Source organism: Tenrec ecaudatus, chromosome 12 (assembly GCF_050624435.1).
Source record: "Tenrec ecaudatus isolate mTenEca1 chromosome 12, mTenEca1.hap1, whole genome shotgun sequence".
Taxonomy (NCBI): domain Eukaryota; kingdom Metazoa; phylum Chordata; class Mammalia; order Afrosoricida; family Tenrecidae; genus Tenrec; species Tenrec ecaudatus.
The window spans coordinates 79,493,960-79,506,756 of NC_134541.1; positions in this window are offsets into that span (position 1 = coordinate 79,493,960).

Consider the following 12,797-nt stretch of genomic DNA (forward strand, 5'->3'; position numbering starts at 1 on the left):
AGATGACTTCAGGGGACAGTTTCAATTCAAGGTTTGAAGAGTAACTCAGGGTCATAGTCTCTAGGCCTCTTCCAGTTAAGTAAGTCTAGATAATTAAAGAATTTTAAATTATGTTCCACAAGGTTCTCCCTTTCTATCAGCATCCTTAGGAATCATGGTGCTATGGTGCCTGCTAACCTCAAAGTCAATAGTTGAAACCACCAGCCACTCTGCAGGGGAAAGAAAAGGCTTTCTGTTTCCTTAAAGAATAGCAAGCGAGGAAACCACAGGGGGTGTTCTATACTGAGTCAAAATTGACTCCATGGCAGTGAGTTTATGTTGTTATCGAAAAAAGAACACATTTTAATGGGGGCTCTGACAGATAATATAACAATCCATAAATCAATTAGATCAAGCGAGTTTGTACATATGCTGCCACCATCATTTTCTAAACACTATCATTCTACTTGACCCCTTTGATATCAGCTCCTGTTTTTCCCTCTTTCCTCAACCCTCACACCCTTACTAAATTATATATAAATTAATATCTTTATACACGCCGTCTTCTGTGTCCCTCTACTCATATTTCTGTTATTAGGCCCCTAGGCTGTGTGTGTGTGTGTTCCATTGTTATCAGTTCCCTTTTCCTCCCCTTCCCTACACAGCCACCCTGTGCCCTCATGGTATCTGAGTCAGTTCGAGTTGACTAGAGAAGCACATTCATAAACACTCATGTGTCTTAAAAAAGCTTTATATAGAAGAATAATTGTATATTAAGAAAACATCCCAGCCCAGTCCAGACCATGTCCATAAGTACGAAATTAACCCATATATCCAATAACAGTGTGTAAATTTTTTTCAGACTTATGCAACACATGCAATGACACCAAGTGCTGGAAGATCACAGGGCAGTCGGTAGAATGTCTTATGGACCCAGTGGAGGTGGAAAGTGGCATGGCTCTCCACATGACTCCTCCCCGTTCAAGGCTCTGGCTGCCGTCAATGTAGATCCATGTATCTTGTCAGCAGGAATATCAAGTCATGGGTGTCTCTCACCCCCAGGAAAGAATACAGGAGTTGCCAGAATCCTCAAGAGAAGGCCATGCCCACATTGAGACCTCACTGGCTATGGCCTGAGTGACAGCCTGGACTCCACCCCTATGCAAGATGATGGGAGATTAAAAAGGTACCACAGTATCGCTACTCCCATTACTGTTCCTGCGGATTTTATCTGTCCTGGATTCCGTGCGTGGTTGCTGTTTTTTATGATTTTACTTTCAGCATCTATCTGTGGTGTCCCTGATCTGAATGCCCTGATGCAGTATCTGTGAGTCTCCTGTGAGCAGGGACTGTGTTCTCTACATCTGGGTCTTCTTAAAGCTTTGCAAAATGTTGTCATTTGAATAACACTCAATAAATATTTGTTGAAGGAATGGCATTGCAGGTGACAGTCAGTACCTATTCTCCCATCAGTTATATGGTTGGCGGTCTTTTTACCTCTCAGACATATAGCTGAATCATTACAATGTGAGGGTCTGAGCCTGGTTATATTATTGGGACATGTAGTCAAAAGACAAACTATGTTTGCCTAAAGCACCTTTTGAGTATGATGTTTCAATAAAATAAATTGGACAGATCCTGGCAGCAGACATGTTTCAGCCGCTCACAAGGTATGTGGCTTTGGGTAGTGTACCCTAAGCTCTGAATTCAAGGTAAGTAGTTTCAATGGTCCATTGCATGTGAGAGCTGGACAGTGAGTAAGGAAAACTGAAGAAGAATCAATGCATGTGAATGATGTGCAAACAATACCGAAAGTCGTCTGGGCTGTCAGAAGAACAAGCAAATCCCTCTTGGAGAAAGCACGGCCAGAATGCCCCTTAGAAGTGAGGATGGCAAGTCTTCATCTCACATCCATTGGACATGCTATCAGGAGAGACTGGTACTTAAGAAAGGACATAATGCTTGTTAATGTACAGGGGCAGCAAGAGGGAAGAAGACCCTTGATAAGATGGATGTCCACAGTGGCTACAGCAATGGGCTCAACATGGACCAACGACTGTGGTGATGACACAAGAGCAGGCAGGGTTTCATTCCGTTGTACAGTTCCGGTCTCTGGTACAAAGGAAAATAAGTTGCCCTATCCTGTGGGGTCGAGGCTATTGGGCCTGCTGTGTATTTTGTCCTAAGGACTTGCAGTGTTGTTCTTTATACAGTGTTGCTGTTATTAGCTGCTTTTCGGTCCATTTTGACTCATAGCGACCCCCATGCATTTCAGAGTAGAACTGTTCCATAGGGTTTTTAAGGCTGTGACCTTTTGGAAGCAGATTTTCAGGCCTACCTTCCTTAGGCACCTCTTGGATTCTGGGTGGGATTTAACTGCTGACCTCCTGGGTGCTAGTCAAACACTACCCAGGGAGTCCTCCCACTGAATAGTGTGAGTGTATTCCCACCTAGGGTGCTCCTCTTCCAGTACTTGTTTGGACGGTATTCTCTTTTGATCCATAGGGTTCCATGGACTCATTTTCAGCAGTACATCATCAGGTCTTTCTTCCCAGTGTGTCCTAGCTTGGATGCTCTGGTGAAGCGTGTCCAGAGTGGCTTGTTCTGGTTATAATCGTAGCTGGTGACACCGCTTACAGCAATCAAAGCTATAGACAAATGACAACATGATGACAAACTGACAGATGGGTGGCAGCCTAGGGAAGGAATGATCAACACAACACAACCTGAGTGGAAATCGAGCTATGGCGTCTCTGAGAGTCCAGGCTCTTCGTCCTGGCACAGCCTGGGGCAGGGCCTGGAGCCAGGAACTGTGGCTGCTGGGGTGAGGACCCCCAGCTTCCCCACTTGGCATTCCCTCCCCAAACACAGCTGGCAGCCTGTGGGAATTGTCTTTCCCCTTGCACATGACGGCACTGACGAGCATAACGCAACCCTGCTGGTGGTTAATGACTGGTGACATTTTGAGGCCGCTGCCCACCTTTGGTTGAGGGAATTTGCCAATGCTCGGAAGTTGTTGGGCTCTAACGAAATGCAACCCCTGCAAGCAAGCACTGAGTCAAGTGCACGAGGTGTGGGGCACTCTGACATCCCCGCGTGACCGTGAAAAGCAGGCTGCGGAGCAGTGGTGGCTGCTGAGGCTCCTTTCTCCTGGCAATACTGGCGTGCTGAAATGGCGGGCTGATTTGCCATGGAAAGCAGGGTTTCATGGGAACTTGAGGATTAAGAATCCACATGCCTGCAATCAATATTGTATGTTCATCGTATAATTTACTTTGAAAGGGAGACGACACAGTTCTCCGAATTTTGGGGTGAAGTAAACCACTTTTCCAAAGGAGTAAGTGGATTTCTGTGTGTATAAATCATGCCCACCACTTGGGAGTGCAGAGGAGGATATGGGAGGATGGTGAAGAAGAGCAGCAGGAGAGGACCTGAAGACCTCATGTTTCCTCAGGGTCAGGGGCCAGGCAAAACCAATGTCCCTGGAACACCACTGTCTCTCTGGAATGGAATTAGCGCAGCTTGTTATTTGCTTACTGTACTGAGTTCATTCTGACTCGCAGCGCCCCTATAGGGAAGAATAAACATGCCCCAATGAGTCTCTGAGACTATAATTCTTTACTCAAATAGAAAGCCTCATCTTTTTTCCATGGAGGAACTGGTGGATTCAGAACTGCTGACCTGGTGGGTAGCAGGCCAACACCGAACCTACTATACCACCAGCACATTTCTGTTTAGCCTAGAGACTTTCAAATGGATAGAACAAGACCCATCCCAACCCTGTTCACGGCTATCAACCCCCCTTTCTGTGAAGTCCCCACTACGTTCTGTGAAGTTCACCACTTTCTCCGTGTGTGTGTGTGTGTGTGTGTGTGTCTGTGTGTCTGTGTGTGTGAGAGAGAGTTATAAAAACAGGAACTTTGACCTCTTTTTAGAACTCTTGCAATTCCAGGGCTTGCTCAACAAAGCACGAATCCCTAGTGTCTTCAACCTGACTTGTCCCATGTGGAAATACACATTGGGGTTCCAGACACACTGAGCTAATGAGTGAGTGGACACTACTGTGCTATCTAAACAAACCCTGTGTGACAGGGCTGCACCTGCCTTACTTAATTGAATAACCAGAACCGTTTCTTAAATAGGTAATATTAACTTAATCTCCCTGCCATCGAGTCACTGCTGATGCATAGCGACCTTGTAGGACAGGGGAGAATTGCCCCCATGAGTTTCTGAGCCTGTAACTCTTGACAGGAGTAGAAAGCCTCATCTTTCCCTCACTGAGTGCTGCTGTTTTCGAACTGCTGAGTTTAAGGTTAGGGACATAATGTGTAACCCACTACACCACCAGGAGATCCTTGTGTCAACTTTCTATATACGAAAATGAAATGTCGCCAGGTCCGATGCCATCTTCATGGTCACTGCTGTATGTGAGTCCAAAGTTGTGGGCCAATACATCTCAAGCAGAATCGCCTGCATATCCAATGACACATCCCCGCACAAAACCGGATTTCCTTTTCTACTAATCAGCCTTGCTTAATGACTTGGCCAAAGTGAGCAAGCATAAATCCTCCCAGCCTCCCTTGCCAGGCACAGCGTGGTTTCTGAGAGCAGTGTTTCTTCTACAATGGGAGTGCTCATGCTTTTGCCACACTCGGCAGATTCTATGAATATTTTGACTTTTTTTTAAACTTATTTGATCATAGAGCATGTTTCCCTTTTCCCTTTGTATGAGATGACAAAATTTCACTCACTTCCTAGTCATCCAAGGAAAGAGTAAACTTCCCTGCCCTGCCAGCGAAGGGCTTGGCCAATAGAATAAAAGTGGAAGGAGTTGTGTGCCACTCTCGATCAGAGGTTTTAAGAGAAATGGTCCTTTTGTTGCTTACCTATCCTTCAAGAGGAAGGAACCCTGGTAATGTAGTGGTTATGCGTTGGGCTCTTAACCTCATGAGTCACATGCAAGTCTTTCAATTTCAAAGCCTGATTGTTCCCCTGCACAAAGTTAACAGAGATAAGCAACAACTGCTTGTAGGCTGGAAAGATTGCCCGAACATAGTGTACTTTGGGGATTTCTTACTGCCAGGAGAAATACAGGCGATGTGGCAGGTGACGGTCCTAGTATCTCTCAGCTGCCAATCAGAGGCAGGTTCTGAGCCTTCAGTCAGGGCCACTGGAGGAAGTGGCTCATGGTGCTGCTGCCATAGTCCATCCCAGGTCAAGCCCTCTGAGGTGCTGGGTTACAGAGTTTTGGATTGGCACTCAGTGAGGGCTGCTTCAAAGCTCCTTCCTTTCTTAAACTTGCTCCTGCAACCACATTCTTTCTGAAGGTCCTTGTCAGTAAGCCAAAATCCCAACCAATTTGCTAAGTCAGGACAAAATGCAAAATTGATGGTACCGAGAGACATTAAACCACCTACAACCTTTTAGACCATGTCAACAGATCATCTGTAGCCTCAACTGCAGAAACAATTCACTAAATCCTCTCTGTTTCTCCACAAAGATTAGGAATGCCCTTCTATCTTTTAAAAACAGATATTGGTCTGGCACCACTTCGGTTCCAGCTGAGGTAGTGGATTCACCTGAGCTAAGCTCTAGAGAGGATCACTTAATCTTCATTCAAGATATATGTCATGAGGACTGTAGATCAAGCAGGGACTGCACAATCCCTCTGTGTCGGCAGCGGCTGCATCACGGCCTGGCCCATTGGGAAGAGAGACGGACCCATGGCAATTATAAGGCAAGATGCTGAGGGTGCTGGGGTGGTCTAGGGATACAGGAAAGGAACTATTGGGCATGGAGGCAATTATGAAGGGTTCTTTTTTCCCATGGACCAAACCCATGCCAGTTGCCATGAAGTTAACTCTGATTCATAGGGACTCCTTTGGGCCAGAGTAGAACGACATTCTGTTGTTGTTTTCTATAACTGATTTTGTTGTTGTTGTTTGAAATGCAGTACCAGGCCTTTCTTCAGAGACACTTCTGGCTGGGCTTGAAGCTCCAACCTATGAGTTAGTAGCCCAGTATGTTAGCCAACTGCACCACCCAGGGACTCCTCCATGTGACTAAAGAATGACTTAAGGACTTCCCCCACAGACCCAAACCAAAACCAAATCCACTGCCATGGGGTTGACCTCATATATGGCACAATAGACTGGCTCTGCTGATTTTCAGAACTGCACATCTTTACTGGAGCAGAAAACCCTCATCTTTCTCCCAAGGAGTAGCTGGTGGGTTTGAACCATTAACTTTGCCATTAGCAGCAGCCCAACTCTTAACCCATTATACCACCAAGAGTGGTTCAATTTGGAAAAATAGTATGTGATCACCTATCTATGAAGGGAAACCCCTCTCATAGAGTGCACTTACACAAATGAGAAAGAAATGAGTCCCCAAATGCCCGTCTTAATCAACAATCTGGGGAAGGGTGTTCTGGGAAGCAGCTTTCAAATGTGGCTGGAGATTATAAAATTAGTCAACCTAATCCCTGTTTTAAAGAGCCCTGGTGGTACAATGGCTAAGGACTGGGTGGCTAAACAAAAGGCTGGTAGTTTGAACCTACCCATGGGCTCTAAAGGGGAAAAGACCTGACGAGCTGGTCCCATAACGATCTCAGCCTAGGACACCTTTGGGGGCAGTTCTACTCTGTCCTGTAGGGTCACTATGAGCTGACATCAACTTAAAGACACACAGCACATTTGACTCTGCGTTATTTGTTGATAGAGTTTGTGCAGAGCATTCTGAGTAGAAAACAGACTCGGGCATCTGACATCAACCAGCAACAGTCTCTTTCCTTGAGAAAGACTGTGGAAAGGGATGAGGAGGGAGCTTCCTAAAGCATGTGGAAAAATGATATGAAAAAATAATGGAATTTTGCCATGAGCTTTTTGAAGCTCTCTTCATGAGAGCTAGTCCTCCATGGAGGTTTCTAGAAAAGTGAAACACGAAGGAATAGGCTGGTAAGTCCCACTGAACAATTCCGGGGGAGATTGGGTCTTGACTCAGAGTACTTTAGCATTCTGGCTTATTCCTCCAAATAGCAAATCAGACTAGACCAGGTTCTGAGACTCAGGGAAGGCAAATAAGACACACCAGGCCCATGATTCAGACTTATGGGGAAAGTCACACTGGAGAGGGAAGGCCTCTTTACCTTGTGTGCCTGACAAGTGTCTCATTTGCCTCATCTAAAACCCAGCCCTGGAAAAAGGCTAACAGTACCAGCTTCAAACTTGTATTTGAATCTTGTCTCTGTCCCTTATTAACTTAGCCACCTTAAATCCCTTCCTCTAGTTTTCCATCTGTAAATGAGGCACAGTTCCAATCATAGGGCCTTCAGTAAATGGCTATTATTAGCTAGGCATGCACTCCTGTGTTCTAGGCGAGAGTTCTCAGCCAGGTTTTTGTGGGAGCTTGTTCTTCAGGGTATTGTCATAGATGAGTGTGTCACCCAGATTCCTCTCAGGGCCAAAAGACTGATTTCCCCAGCTGCTGAGAGAGCCACCGATAGAAAAGGTCCCAGCTGTCTGGCCCCTATCGGGATTGCCTCAGCTGATGAGAGCTCATCCATGGTCTGCTCCTTCCCCAAACTAACCTTCATCCAACGACTTGTCAATGTAGGGGTATGAATGGCATAGTGGAGGCATTTGACCCCCCTGTAACTTCACAAAAGGCAATGGAGGAAAATCAAGATAAACAGCCCAAGGCTGATTCCTATGAGACAGAGATCAAAATGCCTCCACCCTCGTTTCTTTTCACAGTTTCTGACACCAACCATCCCTACCATGACACTCTCTTCTTCTCTGCTGGGTTTGATAATCCTTAAGTGGCAATGGCCACACAGAACTCGCAAACAATACTTATGTTTCTGGGGTTAATTGGGGACCTAGCAGATGACAATTCAGAATCAGAAATGACTGGGGATATAGTTCTTCAGTCAGGACAGTCTCTTCCCAGTGGTGCCCAGAGGCAGAACTTTTTCTGGTCCTTGGCCTCTGCCCTGCTTGGGACCGTGTGCAAAGTTCTTTCAGCTCTGCTGATAAGTGCGTTGAGGCAGCCCGCTTTGTCTGGAAGCCTTGGCCCAAAGACACTCAGCTTTCTCATTCTGTGTGCTGGCGAGCTCCCTGTTCTGGGGTCTTGGTGCTGCTGCCTCTGCTTCCATGAGCTATTTATCTGCCACTGTTTTTCATTGTCTCCGGATGCATCCAGTGTCCGGGATCTCTGTCTCCTGGACAGAGGTGGTGCTCAGAGTAATAATCCTGGGTCCAAAGAGCACACTCCACTGCTGGCTCGTCTTTCTCGGTGCTCTTGAAACTCCACTTTCTGTTTCTGAGTTAACTCACCCAGGATGACCATACCGACCAATCCCCACATTAGGGGTCTACAGGTCTTATTTGAATGGTCTCACCTCTTCGAGGATGCCATGCACTTTACTGATATTATTAGCATGCTATCTACTTCCCTCGGTGGCATAGTTCCACCCTGTCATTGGTAGGCGTTACAAAGACTATAGCTAGAGGAGAACTAGTAAGCAATTCGCTGCAACGCATTAGGCTACAAAGTCCCAGGCTACTGGTCAACACTTGGCCAGGTCCCAGTTACAGAGCTCCCTGTGATGGCTCCTTTTGCATATCAATGTGGCAAGGCTATGGTGCCCAGTTTTTTGGTCAAACAAGCATTCATCTATTTGCTCTTGTTTTTTAAACATTTTATTAGGGGCTCATACAACTCTTATCACAATCCATACATATACATACATCAATTTTATAAAGCACATCTGTACATTCTTTGCCCTAGTCACTCTCAAAGCATTTGCTCTCCACTTAAGCCCTCCGCATCAGGTCCTCTTTTTTTGTCCCCGCTCCCCCTCCCTCATGAGCTCTTGATAATCCACAGATTGTTATTTTGTCATCTCTTGCCCTTTCCGGAGTCTCCCTTCCCCCCTTCTCTGCCGTCCATCTCCCAGGGAGGAGGTCACATGTGGATCCTTGTAATCAGTTCCCCCTTTCCTACCCACTCACCCTCCACTCTCCCAGTATCACCCCTCACACCCCTGGTCCTGAAGATATCATCCACCCTGGATTCCCTGTGCCTCCAGCTTCCATATGCACCAGTGTACAGCCTCTGCCCCATCCAGTCCTGCAAGGTAGAATTTGGATCCTAGTAGTTGGGGAGAGGAAGCATCCAGGATCTGGGGGAAAGCTGTGTTCTTCATCGGTACTACATCGCACCCTGACTGACCCATCTCCTCTCCTAAAGCCCTCTATGAGGGGATCTCCAGTGGTCGACATTTGGGCCTCTGGTCTCCACTCTGCACTTCCCCCTTCATTCTCTATGGTATATATATATATATATATATATATATATATATATATATATATATATATATATATATATATACCCATATACACACAGAGATATATATACATATATATATTCTTTTTTTTTTTTTTGCATGATGCCTTATACCTGGTCCCTTTGGCACCTCATGATCGCACTGGCTGGTGTGCTTCTTCCAGGTGGGCTTTATTGCTTCTGAGCTAGATGGCCGCTTGTTCACCTCATCTATTTGCTCTTATGAAGGAGTTTGTCTCAAGCAAAATAGAATACCTTCCATAATGTGGGAAGGGGTAAACCTATCAGCCAAAGGCCTTCAGCGCAGAAAGGGAGTTTCCCTAGGGTGTGTTCTGACCATTCTTATTCTTGTCATTTCCCATCACCTAACCTATGGATTTTAGGATGAACATCTACAGAGCTCTTTAGGCTGTTGCCTGACCTATGAATTTGGAACTTGCCATTTCCCTATGTGAGCCAATTCCTAGAAATAAGCCTCACTCTCTGTGGCTCTGGTGTCGTAGTGGGTGGCCCTTTGGGCATCCAACAGCAAGGACATCAGTTTGAAAACACCAAGGGCTCCTTGAGGGAAAGATGAAGCTTCGTAATCTCCTGAAGAGTTATAGTCTCCAACGCCCAAAAGGTCAGTTCTCTACTGTTTTACACAGTCACTTTGAGTCCACCTTGATGGCAATGAGTGGCCGGTGCAGTGGTTAACCATAGGAGCCCTGGTGGATATATCGATATCTCCAGTTACAGCTATATAACTGGTTTGGTTTCTCTAGGGAACACTGACTATGACACTCTCCATAGGCAGGGCTGAGACCTCTGTTGAGATTTCCCTCCTGTGCCCTTCCTTGATTTCCCCCACAGGTGCTTATTCCCTGAGTATTCCTCAATAAATGTCAGGAATCCAGAGCTAATTCCATCACAGTGTCTACTTCTTCCAGGGAGTCTGAATGGCTTCCGGGGAGTATGAACTGCAGTCTCCATCCAACTTCCTCCTTCTATTTCTATGATCTGGATCTTATTTGGGGCTCATTTGGTTGTAAACAGGCAAAGAGACCAATACTTGGAAGAGAGAATCCTAGGAAAATGGAAAGGTGGGGAGAACAAGAGGACAGCTGGCTCTGTCGACGGTTCCTGACCACCACTGGCATGTTCCTGTGTTCTTTGTGTCTGTCTTTCAGGGCACAAGCTGTAATCTCGCAACATAGACCGCCTCCTCCACGTGGCGGGACATGTGCTTCTGAATTATGCTTCTTAGATGCCAGGCCACTTGCAAAAGCGGGACTTTCTTTTTCGTGTTTTGGTTGGAAATGCTCCAGAAAAAGCGTCTAGTTGACCCATCTTATGTGTCTCCACTGGGCCAATGAAAACAGCCTTGTGACCGTATTGAAATGTGGTGTCTTCCCCAGGGAAATGATGTTTCAGCCAGTGAGGTAGTTCACAGGGACAGATAAGAAAGGGGGTTGGGACAGATTAAAATAATAATAATGTCTATTTTCAAAGAATAGGGCCTTATTATTTTTCGGATGCCCCCATCTGAACACCCTACTACTGAATATAGGCAGGAGGTAGGGCCCACCTGTCACTCAAGCAGCTAAAAATGTACAGCACTTGCTGTAGCAGCTGCTAATGTGCCCATGTATTAGCACTTGGCACCCACCACTCCCATAAATGCCAATGGTCTCACAGGAAGCACATGTAACTCCCCACACAGGGAACAGTCATTGAGCAGACAGGGGAGTTGACATCCTCCAGGACCTAATGCCACTTTAACCAATGACACATGAGGATAGGTGGAGCCACACTCCAGTTCCCTCAGCCTTTGGGTGGGACAACTACAAGAGGATTTATACTGTCTCTGGGAACCTACTCAATGACATTTCTTTATCGGCCTCTTCCCTTTGCTCTATCAGTATTACCCTTCTCTACTGGTCCTTCCTGGAGGCACCTCCCAAGGAAACAGTAGTCTAGCTGCTATTCCAATTCTAGTGGATTCCAATTCTTGGTGACCTCATTCATGTGAGTCAATCAGAACTGTGCTTTCTGCAGATTCTTTCTCTCCCCTTTTTAAGAGTAGTTTTAAGGACGCTGTGAAAGCTTTCCACCATCCAGTTCCAGAACATTTTCATCGACCCTGCAGCCATTAAGCAGTCATTCCCCATTGCCCCTCCCACCCCACCCTGGGAAACCACCAATCTACTCTATGGCTCTACAGGATTTACCTGTCCAGCATTTTTGCTCTAAATGGACTCACAATACATGGCATTTGGTGTTTGGCGTCTTTCACTTCATGTCTTGAGTTCACCTGTGTTACAGAGTCTGTCTGAATCAAAGGCCTTAGTTTTCTTGTGGCAGACTATATGTATATCCCACTCTGTGTAGATCATATTTTCTCTATTCTTCTACTGATGGGTATTGTTGGCTTATTGTTTACCTTTTGCCCATAGTGATTAGTGCAGCATCCATCTGGGTACTCGTCTTTCATTCTTTTAGATATGCACTTGGGAATGGACTCCCTGGATCAGCTGGCAAGGGTTCATGACCAAGTGGGTTATGTTGGGCTGCTAACCGTAAGGCCAGCATTTTGGACCCTTTAGCTACTGCGAGATAGAAATGCTTTCATAATGATCCACAGCCCCCCAGACCCACCAGCCGCAGTTCTACTCTGTCCTTTCGGGTTGCTGTGAGTCAGAATCAACTCGATGGCAGTGGTAGTGATGAAGCCAGCGACTTGAGAGTGGAACCAGGGACCGTGGAGAATTCTGGCAGTAGCCATGGTGTCCTCACTACCCAGATGCCAGCAGCCACCAGTGAACAAAGGAGGCACAAGCAACATTCTCGCTGACTTCATGCTGGCGACCCGGCTGCCCCTGCTTCCTCAAATGCCATTTCCTCAGCTTTACTGGCAAGGGGGTGTACTCCCTATTATCATGTCACCAACTCTTTCAATGGTTCACCTAGCCAGGTGTGATTCCAGACACTGTGCAGCCACCATCAGCGAAGGTGGCTGCCCACCTCATTTGTACACATGCAAAGAATGTGATCATTCTTGGCACTGGTGTCCTTAGTCATCCTGGTTGGTATATTTACATCCTTGGGGAGCTGGGTCAGTGAGCAAGCGCTTCTCAACGTGCCCATATGATCTGTTTACTGAGAGTGCCAGCCCAAGGATCTGACTTGCCACCCACAGTGAACGCACCTCTGAGGCAAAGGGGAAGGCTTCTTTCTAACTGGGAGACCAGCAGGTCTTCTGCAGACATCACTCCCCTGCAGCACTCTGATCCGAGGCCTTTCATATTCCAAAGAGCAGCATTAAGATTCCCATCTGTTACCCAGTCAGACTCACATGTGCGAATTCTCTTTTCAGAGCAAGACAGCCAATGCAGTGAGCTGGGTAAAGGGGCAGTCTCACTCTGAGGAGACTCAGCCAAGAGTGTAGGGACAGGGAGTGAAATGTGCAGCTTCCAGCTGCCACCCAAGCC